At 38.5% G+C, this 14222-nt stretch overlaps 1 pseudogene; it reads right to left on the minus strand.

Annotated features, from left to right (window-relative positions):
• Positions 1-2066: 2066 nt before the first annotated feature.
• LOC117720107 (26S proteasome non-ATPase regulatory subunit 14 pseudogene) lies at positions 2067-2878 on the minus strand (annotated as a pseudogene).
• Between the last annotated feature and the right edge of the window lie 11344 nt (positions 2879-14222).

A 14222-nucleotide genomic window follows, 5' to 3' on the forward strand; every position in this document is an offset into this window, starting at 1 on the left:
CACCATTACAAGACTAATATTTTATCAGTATAATTAAAAATATGCATTATCATTTCAATAGATACATAAAAACATCTAGCAGAAATGACACTCTTGAATCATAAACACACTTAATTAGGAATAGATGTAAAATGCATCCATCTGATAAGGGTACCCATGAATATCACACACTACTATCATATTTCCTGTTGAGATATCTCATCCTTTCTACCTGTGGTTCAAGATAAGACAAGAGGCCTATTACACATTGCTTAATATAGAGCCCTTTAGGTCTTCCAGAAGGCTCGGAAGCTAAAGGACACTAAGTCTGATGACCCAAATTCAATCACCAGAACCCACATGTGTAGTACAACCAATTTAAGCTTATCCCTGACTAGCTTAAAAATAAATGAGACTCAGACTAGTTATTTTTATTTGGCTTTGACAATTACTGGGGGATCAACCCTAATCTACTCTTCTAACTGCTGGCCTGCCTGCTTTCCCAGGGGTGTACCCCAGATACTTAGTGTTTCTCCTGGCCACATGCTCATTGTCCATCTCCCCTCATGGTGGCTTCTTCTCTCCTCTCCTTCATCCTCTTTCTTTTCCTGCTCTCCTCCAGCCAGGTCACTCCAAACCTACCTACCTCTAATATCTCCAGCAATTGGTTGTAGCTAGTTTTATTTAACCAATAGTTTTAAATCAAGGAACAAGGTTTGCACAACAAAAGCTTTTTAAACAGAAGTCACTCTTAGGCCTAGCTAGACCTTCCAGGATAGAATTTACCATTACAATACACAGGAACTGAATAAGCCTTAACCCACTTGATGGATGGAAAGAGCTGACTCACTCCCTGTGACCTTTGACTCTCTGCACACCTGCACGCACACCTCCACACACACACACAATAATAAATGAAAAATTAAACTAAAAATATAAATAAGTAAAATAAACTAGGGCATCTTGATTTAAAACAGCATTCAATTTGGAAATAAACAAGTAAAATTACATTGATTTGCAAATTATAAAATCTTTTACATGAAGACTACTGTATTAGTCACCAAAACCATAACTCACAAATGAATTAATCAAAGCTGCAAAATACACATGGGGGACATAACATTTTGCTCAATTTCTAAGTAATTCAGTGAACAATCCAAAAACATGAAGAAAGTAATTCCATCTTAATAATACCAAAATAAAAATTTTTGTGTTAATTTAATAAAAGACGTGAAAAATAATAGACTGCATTGTGTAAGATTTACTGAAGGAGAAATTTTAGAGGTTGCCTCTGATGTTTATCAGAAGTAGTTCTTTGAATAATAACAGGACTGCAGTCACCAGCAAGGTAGATTCAGTCAAGGGAAAACAGGGATATATGTATGCAGCAGGCTGACAGTGTTGCAGTGTTCAGTGAATCTACTGTGGTACTGAAAGTTACAGACACATCATAGACAAATGAGGACTGTTTTAGGGAAATTTTATTATAGAATTATATTATAGAATATAGAATTATCATATGATTGACTTGAGATAACAGTAGGACATCTAGGTAGATGAAGCTAATAAGTTGAACGGAACAACAATTGTTTCTGGAGTTCACATACTGTTTGAATTCTCCCTCTGGATGACAGTTGTGTGTTTTGATTCATGAACAGTGTTTCAAATCTATTGACTTCTAATTTATGCAAATGTACTATGTACAACATATACACTAAGCACCAATGGTGTTTTGGGGGAGGGGATTGTAAATGTATTTTATTTTTGTAAGCAACAATTGCAATGTATTTGTGCTAGTGATATTATTTAAATATTAAATGGGAATCTTAACAAAATTGCCTTACTTTGGTGTAGTCTCGTACAGTTTTGGAATCTGCAAAAGCCGAATCAAAGAAACAGAAGTAATTGTGCAACTGAGACTAAAGGTGCCCCAGTACTGCAAAAGCTCCACCTTTAGAGGCCCCTTGATTTTTGAGCATCAGGGAAAACTGAGCAATTACTCTGAAAGTCTCACACCTGGCTTTCTGTATTGCTTCATTTAAATACAACAGAATCCAACATCACTGCAAAACTCCAGACATTTAAAGTCATATGTGCATCCACATGTGTTCCCAAAGGACTTTTGGCATCCTTATGTTAACATTCCTTATTGTTAGCTCTTCAGATGTTACCTGATCTCCTGCAGCCTTATTATCACTCTTGGCTATTCGCCTTTCACAGTCCCTAAGGGCCAAACTCCACCCAACTCTTTTTTATGCAAATTTAACAGCATCTTCTGTTTCAGTTCCTTTTTCCAGTGGTTAACAGTGATGGAGTAATAACTTGTTTAACCCATGAGTTAATGCTTGTAGAGATGGCTCAAGTGACCCAGATTTGAAGTTGTTTGTTTTGGTCCATCTCCTAAAACCATCATATTGGCGTCCAATAATAACTTTTCCTTTTACACACGGAATGGGATCCACATCCACTGCCACATTCTTTCTGACAAGGCATGAAATCTCTGCCGAGTGTTGATATCCAAACCAGACGGCCGGCAATCAAAGCCAAGGTGACTCTGATACCAAACAACAGCCACCGCAGGCCTCCCTTTGTTTAAGCAAATGTAAAACTTTGGCTGGGAAGGCTGGACCAATTGTCTCTATACTGACACCTGTTCCTGACTGCGCCATAGCAAAATGCTGCTGCTATCCCTCTGACAACGAAATCATCAAGTTCACCAAGCATTACACATCTAATCCCTATTGGAACTCCAGCATAGCCATATTTTAACATGTTTAGCAATGCCAAGAAAGAGATACAAGAGACCAGACTTGTTCTGCTCAGGCTGTGGCATAAAGCTCTGACAGTGGACCTGGCACAGTTCAGGCACACCTCTTCCAAATTTTAGAAGTCTGTCCATGCCTCATTTCAGCTCAGTAACTATAACTCGTAAGGTATTTGAAGCTTCCGTTTGTTGAATTTGACAAATACAAATTTCTTATTATCTCCAGCTCTTTCTAATTCTGGCAGGTGTGATTTTTTTCCTAGGAACAGCCTCATCTTGCCTTTCCTCTCTCCCTTTTTGCTCTCCCGCTCCCTCTCAGCCCCTCCTCCTGACCTTGCAAGCAACATAGTGGCTGTGGCAATAGTAGCACCTCACATTTAATGAGGCTGTGGCTTTGAGAAATGTAGGAAGCCGCAATATAATCTGCCACCCCAAGTTGGCGCTAGCCTTGTGTTTTCCCAGAAGTAAACAATTATCTGCTCAGCTGCTAGGCAGAAAGGCATGCCAAAGTCACTGCCAATCCCGAGGCATAATGTTGGGTGGTGAGCGAACAGCCAATCAGAAGTGAATACGTCACTCTAGACTGTGTTTAAGCCAGGCCCCTTCCACAGCTCAGCCCTTCTGCGTTTTCCAGGTGTGTATTACAGATTAAAGCCTCGTCTGCAGTAACTACCCGATCTCTGCATCTCGTGTTTTATCTCCCACGGATGGTAAAGGGCTTGGGGGTGCGCATTAGATCTGGTGCCGAGAACCCTGGAATTTCTAGGCGCTCGGGTATTTCTAGGCTTTGCGGAATTTCTAGGCGTGGGAATTTCTAGACTCGACAGAATTTCTAGGCGCAGCGGAAGGACCCCAAGACTCGAGGAGGGTTGAAAGACTGAAGGTGTGTGAGGTACACCTTTAGGAGATATGCCAGATGCGTGTGTTGTGGCAAGTGGATTTAAATTCACCGCGGCCACTCCATTAGTTAGCCTCTTGCTGACATTGCATTTGTTTTATGGCTACTCTGGCATACCAGAACTAAAGTGTGTTAACAGGCTACAGGGGAGGCCTGGTCATAAAATGGGGTGTTCAAAGGGAACACGGACTGCTGCAGAGTCCATTGAACCACCGGCAGGTGGGGAGAGGTTGGAGAAAAAAAGAATCCGCCTTTATGAAAGAATCTTTGGGGAGGCAGCTACCTGTGCGCAGGGTAGCAGTGCTGGGATAGGACTAAGAAAGCTAGCGGCTCGCTGGGGTTTGAGGGCCCCCTGCCGTGCTTCTAGGCTCGGACTGTGGGAACAGGGACGCATCGATGCTGCCGCGGCAGAACGTGAAGCCTCCTCTCGTGGGAAGGGGAGGCTGCGAGATTGCCTAGGGGCTTGCTGCGGGCCAGGAAGAGAGGCTAGTTGTGCTTATTTCACAGGTGAAAACAATTTAATTTGGGTCCCCACGCGGCTGGTGCAGCCGCGATGGCGGAGCGAGGCCTGGAGTCGCTGGCCCCCCGAGGTGCAGGCGCAGCTGCAGGAGCTGGAGCTGTCTGAGGAAGCCGGATCACAAGATTTCGGCTCTGAGTCTCCTGATACTAAAGTTCCATTTGGGAATGAGTATACATTGTGGGACATGGTTAGAGCTTAAACTGTTCTCTTGCAGTGTATTCAGATGCTGAAGTACTGCCTATTGTTTACAGCTGTTGATTGAGTGTTACTTACAAAAGAGGCTTTAAAACATAGTTAAACGGCCAATATTCCATTGGCTACAGTTGGTAGCTCAGCCGAGAGTTTGAAAATTTTTAATTTGCCTATGTTTATAGAGAAAAGATACAACACGTGTCTTTTAAGGTTTACAGTTTAAATTTAAGGTTTAAGTAAAAGCAAAATCGCTCAGTTTCAGGCCTACGCCTGAACCGCCAAGCCTAAATCGGCAGGCAGAGGGAGGTTAAGTGCATTTACATTTGAATTAAGACATGCAGGCCGCGGCCACAGAAGCCCAACTGCTAAGTTTTGTTCTGAGTCTTCACAGACCGGATCCTAGAAATGTGCTTATAAAATATGGTTCAAATTATTTTAATTCCTTTATATTCAAAGTTGCTAAAAATGAGATGCTTTAGATTCCTCTAATATATGTGTAACAATTGTTAGAGAATGAGATTGGCTTTTATCTGATATTCTCATGGGACAAAAAAAGATTGGTTATTAAATTAATCCAAAATAAAGTTCAAATTTAAGATTTATACAGCCTAACTTGCCTTCTCCAGCTGCTATTTCAATAAATGCTCATAGAATTTTATAGATATAAAAGATGTTTTTATATTATCCCTTTACATTTCTGATAAAGGTAAAAGGTTTACAGGTAATAAATTTATTCATAATGTTTGAGAGCCCATGAAGCAATATTTGTTAAAAATAATTGCTTCAAAAATGGTTAATGTTTTACATTTTATATATATATATATATATATATATATATATATATATATTTTGTTGTTGCTTTAATACAAAAAACGTAAGAGGTTAAATCTTTTGGTGTATATTATTCATTGTGTGATATTTTATTAGTGGATTTCTCTAAAGAAATTTTTTCTGCAAGCTATTGCTTCAATATAACGAGCTTTAAAAATTTTTTTAAATACTTGTTAGTTCAAAAAGGATTCAAAGACAGTATCTTTCAATATTTGAGATAAATTGGGGGTAGAGAGATAGCTCAGCCATTAAAGGCTGGACTTAATTTAAAATATAAAGGCTAAACTCCCAGCGGCCACGTGGTGACTCACAACCATTTGTGGTGGGGATCTAACGCCATCTTCTGGCTTGTGAGTGTACATGCAAAGGAAAATAGTTTACTTTTAATCTTGATTTGCTCTTAGCGATTTTTAAAAGTTGTTAAGAGATATTATTTGGCTAAAACCTCATTTTAAGCTTACCATAGGAGGATTTAAACCTCTGTTTAATGTTTTCAAAGGGATGCAAGTCCTAAATTAAATCATATATATATTTTCTTGAGTTTATCTTGCTTCAACACAATTAAATTATGTGTTGTAGCCACTGTTTAAAATGTTAAAAAAGGGTATATCTGCCTATGTCTTATTAAATGATATATTTCATGAAGTGCAAAATGTTTCGGCTACAAGATTTAATATCTCTAGCCATTTAAATGACATTAAAATTAATAAGGTGTTTTAAAAATGCATCTGCACAACCGGTGTTGGTGTGTGTAGACCCTTCATTTTTCTTTGTTATCCAACCTTCAGAATAATTCTGATACTTTAGATTGTAAAAATGTTACATGCTTTTAGCACAATGCTGGAATGGATCACTAGACTTAGTCTTGGTTGTGCATGTGCCTACCTTTGTGCCCATCCCAGTACATCATTATGGAGACTTAAAAGAGACTTTGGTCAATCAGAGAGTTGATTGGCTCCAAGCCCATGTGAACCAGCTCACGGATGTGGTTCAAATAAGCTGTGTGTCAGCAGCCCCACATCCAGGTGTTACACCTCTGAGATTTGTGAATGATGCATTTACTTAAAGCCATGATCTTTCTGCTTATTTAAAAGGGAAGTGGAATGGGAAGCTGGACCAGGTACAGCAGCAATTGCAAATCCAGATTTCGGGCCTTGATGGAGTGCGGATGGAACCTGTTTCCTGTGGAGATTTTACTTCTTAAATTTCTTCTGCCCTTTCTTTTTTTCTTTCTAAAGAGCGGGAATAGGCCTGCTTAGTACAGCCCTATGATGTGGATTAGTATTCATAGATGGTTGGTTTGTAAGCTCAAAGCCCAGCAAAAAACGTGACAAGGTAGCTTAAGCCTAAGCACTCACAGCCTTAGAGCAAGCATCTCTCCCTGAAATTTGACTATCTAGGCTAAGAAAGTAGCCTATGACAGAGGCCCTCAGTCTATGCACCCCAGGGGTTCAGCCCATTGCACTGGGTAGATGAGAGGTCTAGTCCAGCCAGCTCTAAATAATTGCCTAAATAATTGTGGTACCTGAATAGTAGGTTGACAGCCCTTGCACTCCTGGGAGCTATACTCCATTGCACAGGGATGGGTGTCAATTCCTCTTTACATCCCCTTAGCCCTTGCACCCAGAGGACTGGTTTCCATTGCACCTGGTTAGGGTAAGGGAAAATCTTCGGGCTATAAGCTCTTGATCTCTTATTCCCCCAAGATGGAGTTTGCTTGATCGGGTTTGAGTTCGAATCTTAATTGGTACTACATTTAATAGGCAAAAGCTGTTTCATATTAATAATTTAAACAGGGGGAGATGTAGGAAGCTGCAATATAATCTGCCACCCCAAGTTGGCGCTAGCCTTGTGTTTTCCCAGAAGTAAACAATTATCTGCGCAGCTGCTAGGCAGAAAGGCGTGCCAAAGTCACTGCCAATCCCGAGGCATAATGTTGGGTGGTGAGCGAACAGCCAATCAGAAGTGAATACATCACTCTAGACTGTATTTAAGCCAGGCCCCTTCCACAGCTCAGCCCTTCTGTGTTTTTCACGTGTGGATTACAGATTAAAGCCTCGTCTGCAGTAACTACCCGATCTCTGCGTCTCGTGTTTTATCTCCCACGGATGGTAAAGGGCTTGGGGGTGCGCGTTAGAGAGAAACAGGCAAAGACTGCGGATTCCATTCAAAACACTGAGGCCTCTGACAAGAAATAATTCCACGGATGATACTTTGTATTGGAAACCCAAGAAAGGTTATAGTTAAGTCAATACAATTTAGATACAATTTAATACAATATTATTAGAAAATAGTAGAGAGTGGATAACTAGGTATTATTTTTAAATAAAAGGATAGTTAATCTTAGAAACTTCTACTATAATTTATCATATTAGGTTAGGGAAAGTAACCACATAAGTAGCTATTATATAAAGAATAATACATTTAATAAAATCTGAACATTTATTTTAATGCTCTTTATAGGAAGTAATTCGTCATATTTTTTAGTACTGTAAATTTTTAAGTTAGTCATGAGTACTCAATCTGTAGAATATTTGAGAGATCACCATAAAATATTTGTATAATATAGCAGAATATTTCCCCCTCCCCCCTGCTATATTTTACAATAAACTCGGTAATTTGGGAGGAGCTAAGGTGGGAAGTGTGAGGAGCCTGGAGGAGGGAGAGATGTAGGAGCCATGGAGAACTATGCACGGGTCCAGGATGGTCCTGGGTTACCATTTATATCATAAGGTTAGATATTGGGAAACAATTCTAATTGTGTGGGTAAATTGTTAATTGATCATTTCTAAATATATAAAGCCTTTGGATAATAATTAAGCTTTAGAGTCTCATTTCTACCAGGTACCATGTGGATTACAGGATGGTCTGGGCTCAGCCAAGCATTGTGGAGACAGTGTGGGAAATTGGCAGAGCCATCTCCCATGCTGGTGTCCTCTCGTGTGTGCCGCTGCTCATGGCCTCAGGCCTTGCCTAGTTGGGAACATGGAGGCCTCATAACAACAAGCCAGTTTGGATGCCACCATTTTAAATTTTAACCATAACAGTATAAACATAAAGTATGTTTAAGATATTATAAAATGGAGCTCATACTATAAAAGATTGGACAAATTCTGGTTTGTCTGTGAAAAAAAAAAAAACTCAAAAAACCAAACCAAAACAAAACAAAAAAACCCAAACAAACAATCTTTAAGTATGTGCTTAGGAGTCACTGAATAAGTATCTGTAACAATGTTTCTCTTTTTCTCTTTTCATCTCTGATTTTATTAATTTTGGTCTTCTCTATTACCTTTTAGATAGTTTGGCTAAATGTTTGTCAATCTTGTTTTGTTTTGTTTTGTTTAGACAGGGTTTCTCTCAATGGCTCAATGGCTCTGGCTGTCTTGGAACTCACTATGTAGACTAGGCTGGCCTCAGACTCAGAACAATCCACTTGTGTCTGTCTCCCGAGTGCTGGGATTGAAGGCTCATGCCTTCATGGCTGGCTCAGCCCTAACTTTTAGTATCTCCTCTTACTTATTCTTTGTTTGATATTGTTTTTCATGTTTATCTAAGGCCTTCAAGCATAGCAATAAGGCATTAACATAGATTCTCCCCAGTTGTTTCTTATATAGTGCTGTAAATGTTCCTCTTAGGACTACCTTCATTATAGTCTGTAGGTTATGGTATGTTTTATTTTAATTTTCATTAAGTTCTGTGAACTTTTACATTTCTTTCTTGAGTTTTCCCTTGACCTGATTTTCATTCAGTAATGTATCATTTAGCTCTCATAAGTTTGTGTACTGTCTCTCAATTCTACTGTCGTTTGCTATCCAACTTTATTACATTTGCATTCAGGGTGTAATTGAAATTTTCCTAAATTTGTTGAGATTTGCTATGTGTCCTGGTATGTGGTCACTTTGGAGAAAGTGCCATGAGCTGCTGAGAAGAAAGAAAATTCTTTAGAGTTCAGATGCGATGTTCTGCAGATGTCTGCTAGGTCCGTTTGACTATGATGTTATTTAACTCCAGTGTTTCTGTTTAGATTTTATATGAACATCCTGTCTATTGTGGATAGTGGAGTATTGAATTGTCCACTATCATTGTATTTGGGTCAGTCTCTGGTTTAAGACCTAATAAGATTTATTTTATGAAATTGGGTGCTTCTTTATTTGTTGGATAAATGTTTAGAATTAAGATATCATCTCAATGGATTTATATTTTAGTAAGTATGGAATGTTCATTAGTATCTCTTCTAATTAATTCTGGTTTTTGATCTATTTTGTCAAATACTACAATAGCTTAGCCTATTTATTTATTTATTTATTTATTTTGTTTCATTTGCTTGAAATACCTTTTTCCATTATTTTATGTTAAAATAATAATATCTATCATTGATGGTAAAGTGTTTCTTCTTAGAGGCCACAAAACATGGATTTTGTTTTTAAATACAATTTGTCAGTCTATGCTTTTTAAAAAATATTACATAATTTATGATTTTCCCTCCTTCCAACCTTCCCATGCATCACATGTTCTCTCTAGCTGATATTTTTTACATTTTTACTACATACACAAACACTCTTAAATAGACAAACACAACTTGTTCAGACCCTATTGAGGGAACCTCAATGTTGGCTCAAGACACACCAAGCACAAAATCTAAGCACTAAGATTTGTCTCAAAGGGACAAAAGGTAGGGATAAGAGACAAAGACAGAAGAGAGAGAAATAGGGAGAAAGTGAAAGGAATCAGGGAGAGAGGAGACAAGAAGCAATGGGGAGGGAATGGGTATTCGTCCTGGAGTGGGACAAAGGACTTCCTCTGGATAGAGAGGGGTCAGATGTGGCCCATAGGCAAACAGTGGCTTATAAAGGAAAAGGAGGGGAAACCCCTGTATTAGGATGAGGTACTATAATTTTAGTTGGACACGTTAATTAGGTGAGCCAATGGGTGCTTTGGATTATTGAACTTCGATACTATGATACCTGGACTTTGGTAGTCAGACTCAGGAGGAAGTGGTGGCCAAAGAAGAGACATGACTGTGGGGGCTAGTTTTAGGGATGAAAGCTAATGATTTTTAGCCACTAGAGGTAATAAAGGAGAAGGGAAAGGCCAGCCACATGTTCAAGTGGACTAGTGTCCCTTCACCTAAAACGTTACTTGTATGTATATAATTTCAGCGCTGACCACCTGGTGTTGGATGATCAATTTGGGAGCTCTTCCTAGGAAAGACTATTTTTTCCATTGTCAGCATTAACTATATGCCTGTAGTTCTTTGCCTAGGGTTGAGGCTCCATGAGATTTCTCCTTTCCATGTCAGCATATCTATTGGGTTGATCCTTTTTCTGGTCCTGTTTAGGTATCCGTGCTGAGGAAACTTCATGAGTGTAGCTTCTCCAACATGTCTAGATGAAATCTCACAACAAACTTCCGGTTGCTCTGGCTCTTGACAGTCTTTCCACCTCCTCCTTTGCTATGATCTGTGAGCCTTAGATGCCAGAGTGGCATTGTACTGTAGATATATCAGTTGGGGCTTAGTACTATGCTGTCACTTGTTCTTTGCATATTGATCTCTTGTGATTTTATATAATGGTCTCCATCTGTTACAAGAAGACATTTCTTTTTAAGGAGGGGTGAGAACTCTACTTATGTGTGTTAGTGTAAGCATAAATATATAGTTAACAATTATGCCAATTGGATCAAACAGTGATTGTAGATTCTTCTAACAGATCCATAGTTAACTACCCCCCAGGTAGTTGGCTAGGTTTTCTGTACCAGGTATAATTTTCCTTTGATCAACATGCCTTAAATACAGTTAGAGAGGTTTTGATTATTGCCAAGGTATGCACATCACTATTGGACCCTTAGGGAGACTGTACCATTGTTTATATTATTTAAAGTGTTGGTCTTTTCATAGTGCCAGATTTCATGTGTGGTTTGATCCTGAATTTTTTTCTTTAGATGTAACATTTCTTTTTGGTGGTCCTATCCATTTTTTCTACCTTGTCTTCAGTACCTGAATTTTTTTTTTCCTCCCTAACTGCAATCTGTTGATGAGGCTTAACTCAGAGCTTTGTTTGGCTTCCTGAGTTTTTCATTTTGTGTTTATTTAAGTTTGGCTGTTTTTTTTTTTTTTAAGTATTCTATTTCTTTGTTAAATTCTACTTTCATATTTTGAATTGTTTTCATTGTTTCATTAAACTCTTTGTATTTTCATGGACTTTATTAAGGGGTTTATTCATATCTAGTTATAATTTTGAGCCTCTTTCTCTGATCTTATATGTTTACCTTCTTTCAATGATTTAGGATCTTCATGGTTATTAGTAATGCACCATTTACATGTGATATTAGCAATCACTTGGTCATCCACACATTGCAATATTAGCTGTTCTCCTCAGTCAGGACAATGCAAATCTGTAGCCATGCGTTTTCTAGATCAGCGAAGGGTAATCATGGAAGCACAATCTAGTGAAATTGTATGCTATAATGCCAAGCAATTGCCATTCATAAACAAAGCAGAGATGGTTCTTCCAACAACAAACAAACAAACAAACAAACAAAAAAACAAAGCTCTTTGGATGGAGCAGCAAAAACTAACTAATCATTACTATGATTCCAGGATATTTACTAGCAAAGGATTAGAGCTTAATACCACTCGTGGAGATTCTGAACAATTTTATTTATGACTTGTAGATATTAGGAAGATCAATATTAATCATGTTAAGGTCTTCCAGCTAGGACAATTTATGTATTATATGGATACTAGTAGGTGCTAATCAAATTGCATTAAAATCATTTAAAAATGATTCAGAGACCAGATAAGTACACTTTGGGGGCTTCATGCCTTATCTGGTATTAATTTAGGTTGAGAGTAGAGTACCATATTGTCCCTTTAATGTAATCTTGATAAGTGTACTTTCTTTATTTTGCCCGGTGTATATGTTGCTTCGTTGTGCCCCATTTTCTTATACATTTGGGAGGAAGCAGCTATGAAATATCTTGTTTTATTTCCAAGAGGAAAATCTGCAGCATCAGAGAATGTTCTAGAATAAGCTGCCTTTCTAATTGTAGGGAGAAATTTAATTGTAGCTGAACGTTTAATTTATAAAATAGACCCAGTCAAAGAAGGAGTATCAATACCCTAGCACTCACAGAAAACTGTGTATTAAAATCATATACCTAACTGGTATTTAAGCAACTGGAGAGAAACAAATCTGTCTTTAAATTTTTCCAATGCTTCTGTAACTAAGGTTCTTTTCTCTCAATTTGGTATTTACATGAAATGAATGGCACTGAGGTCTCCCAGAACAATCAATGAGCCTGTTCTCCATTGCCAGTTGCACCTGGGGTTTCCATGAGGAAGTACACATAGGTACTTCAAGTCCATGGGAGCCTTCAGGTCTTTTCAGTTCTGATGAGCATCTATCCCTCCTCAACATCAGGGAGTCTGATTCCTGGTGTCTGTTCACATTGCAGGGAATTCATCTTTCCAGTGGCTTTCATCCTTACAGAGGAGACATACTGCTTTTTTTTCCTTCTTCTCTGATTACTGACTTAATGGTAATATTTTCTTCCTAGTGTACTGTCTAACCTCCAGCACCACAACCCAAACCAAAGCTTTGTCTTGTTGGACCTAAAGATCCAAAACTGGGGAATGCACTCCCACAGAAACACCCACAGACAGGATTTGCTGCAATAATATGAGGTTTATTGATAATGATAATGATAACCACTGCACTGGGGTTCCCTTGCACGCAGGCAAGAAGAACCCTGAAGTAAAGTTAAGGGCAGTTTATATACCATTCTCACAGAATTCATGAGGGCAGTTATACAATTACCTCTTAAACAATGACCACAGAGGCTAAACTCCAACAGCCATTCCCAGGCCTGGTTTCTAAGTAACTTAAATTTGCACCTTATCTTTACATCCATGAAGGTTAGCTTAAGTGGCTTCTGTTTACCCAGGTGAATTGTGTTGAGGGCTCATCTCCCTCATAAACTCTTGTCGTGGGCCCTTCTTCCTGGAATGTTTGTTTGAGTCTTTGGAATGTGTTCCTCCTAGGATGTGCCTCGGGTGCAGCTAATAAATTGAAACTCAAACTTAAGGATCTTTTAATTTTAAGTTCAAGCTGAGACCTGAAAATCTTACATTCAAGCTGAGATCTGAAATTACATTCTTAGAGTCTCACATCTTGTCTTATGTGTTTCCAGCTGCTAAAAGTCTTGAAAATGCTATTCAAAAATTGAAAAGGCTCATGCCAAAGGCCTATTCTAGCTTTTTGTAACGCTTTTCAGGTGTCTGGAGCTTTGGGTCTTATAAAGATCAGGTTAACCACATATTATTTCCTATAAACAAGAAAGACCTTTAATCCCTTTAATAGGGATTTGTTGTATTACTTGTACCTTATAAGGACTTTTTATTGTTTCTCTTCTTAAATTTTGCTGAAATGCTTCTACAATAGTCACTGCCTCATTCATTCATAGTGTGTTACCAGATCTCCTAAATGAAGCCTTAGCAATTCTTCCCTTGCTTTGTTAATGACTCTTCTCTGTTCTTCCCATGACCGCGAAATAATCTATGTCAGTCCAGGACAGATGACGAAGAGTAGGAATAGATCGGAACAGCTTGTTCATGTGTGGGATTCTTTTCACTGGGGGATTATTATTTCTGATCGTACTCTGATATAAACAGCTAGTTTTATCTGATCATTTGCCCCTAAGGAATTTTATTATAATAAAAATCCCCTACTTGAGTTGGCACCATGTCTGAATTACATTTCCTGTAGTATCTAAGAGAAATACCAGTAAAGCAATGGCAGAGTGGGTTGACATGTAGTATACCCAAATTTAAAGCAGAAAACAGAGACAGAAATCTAGATTACAGACAGATTCTGGATAAAGTTCTTATAAATATTCTAATTTCAAGCCAATACTCATACAGTTAGCCTCATCTTTCTCTTACAAGATGAAAAAGGAAATCAAATGACTTGCCCAGAGGCTAGTCCTTAACATCAGGAATGTGGTACAATGTCACTTGCATTGGGATGGAAAAAAAATAC

This window comes from Arvicanthis niloticus, chromosome 14, assembly GCF_011762505.2.
Source record: "Arvicanthis niloticus isolate mArvNil1 chromosome 14, mArvNil1.pat.X, whole genome shotgun sequence".
Taxonomy (NCBI): domain Eukaryota; kingdom Metazoa; phylum Chordata; class Mammalia; order Rodentia; family Muridae; genus Arvicanthis; species Arvicanthis niloticus.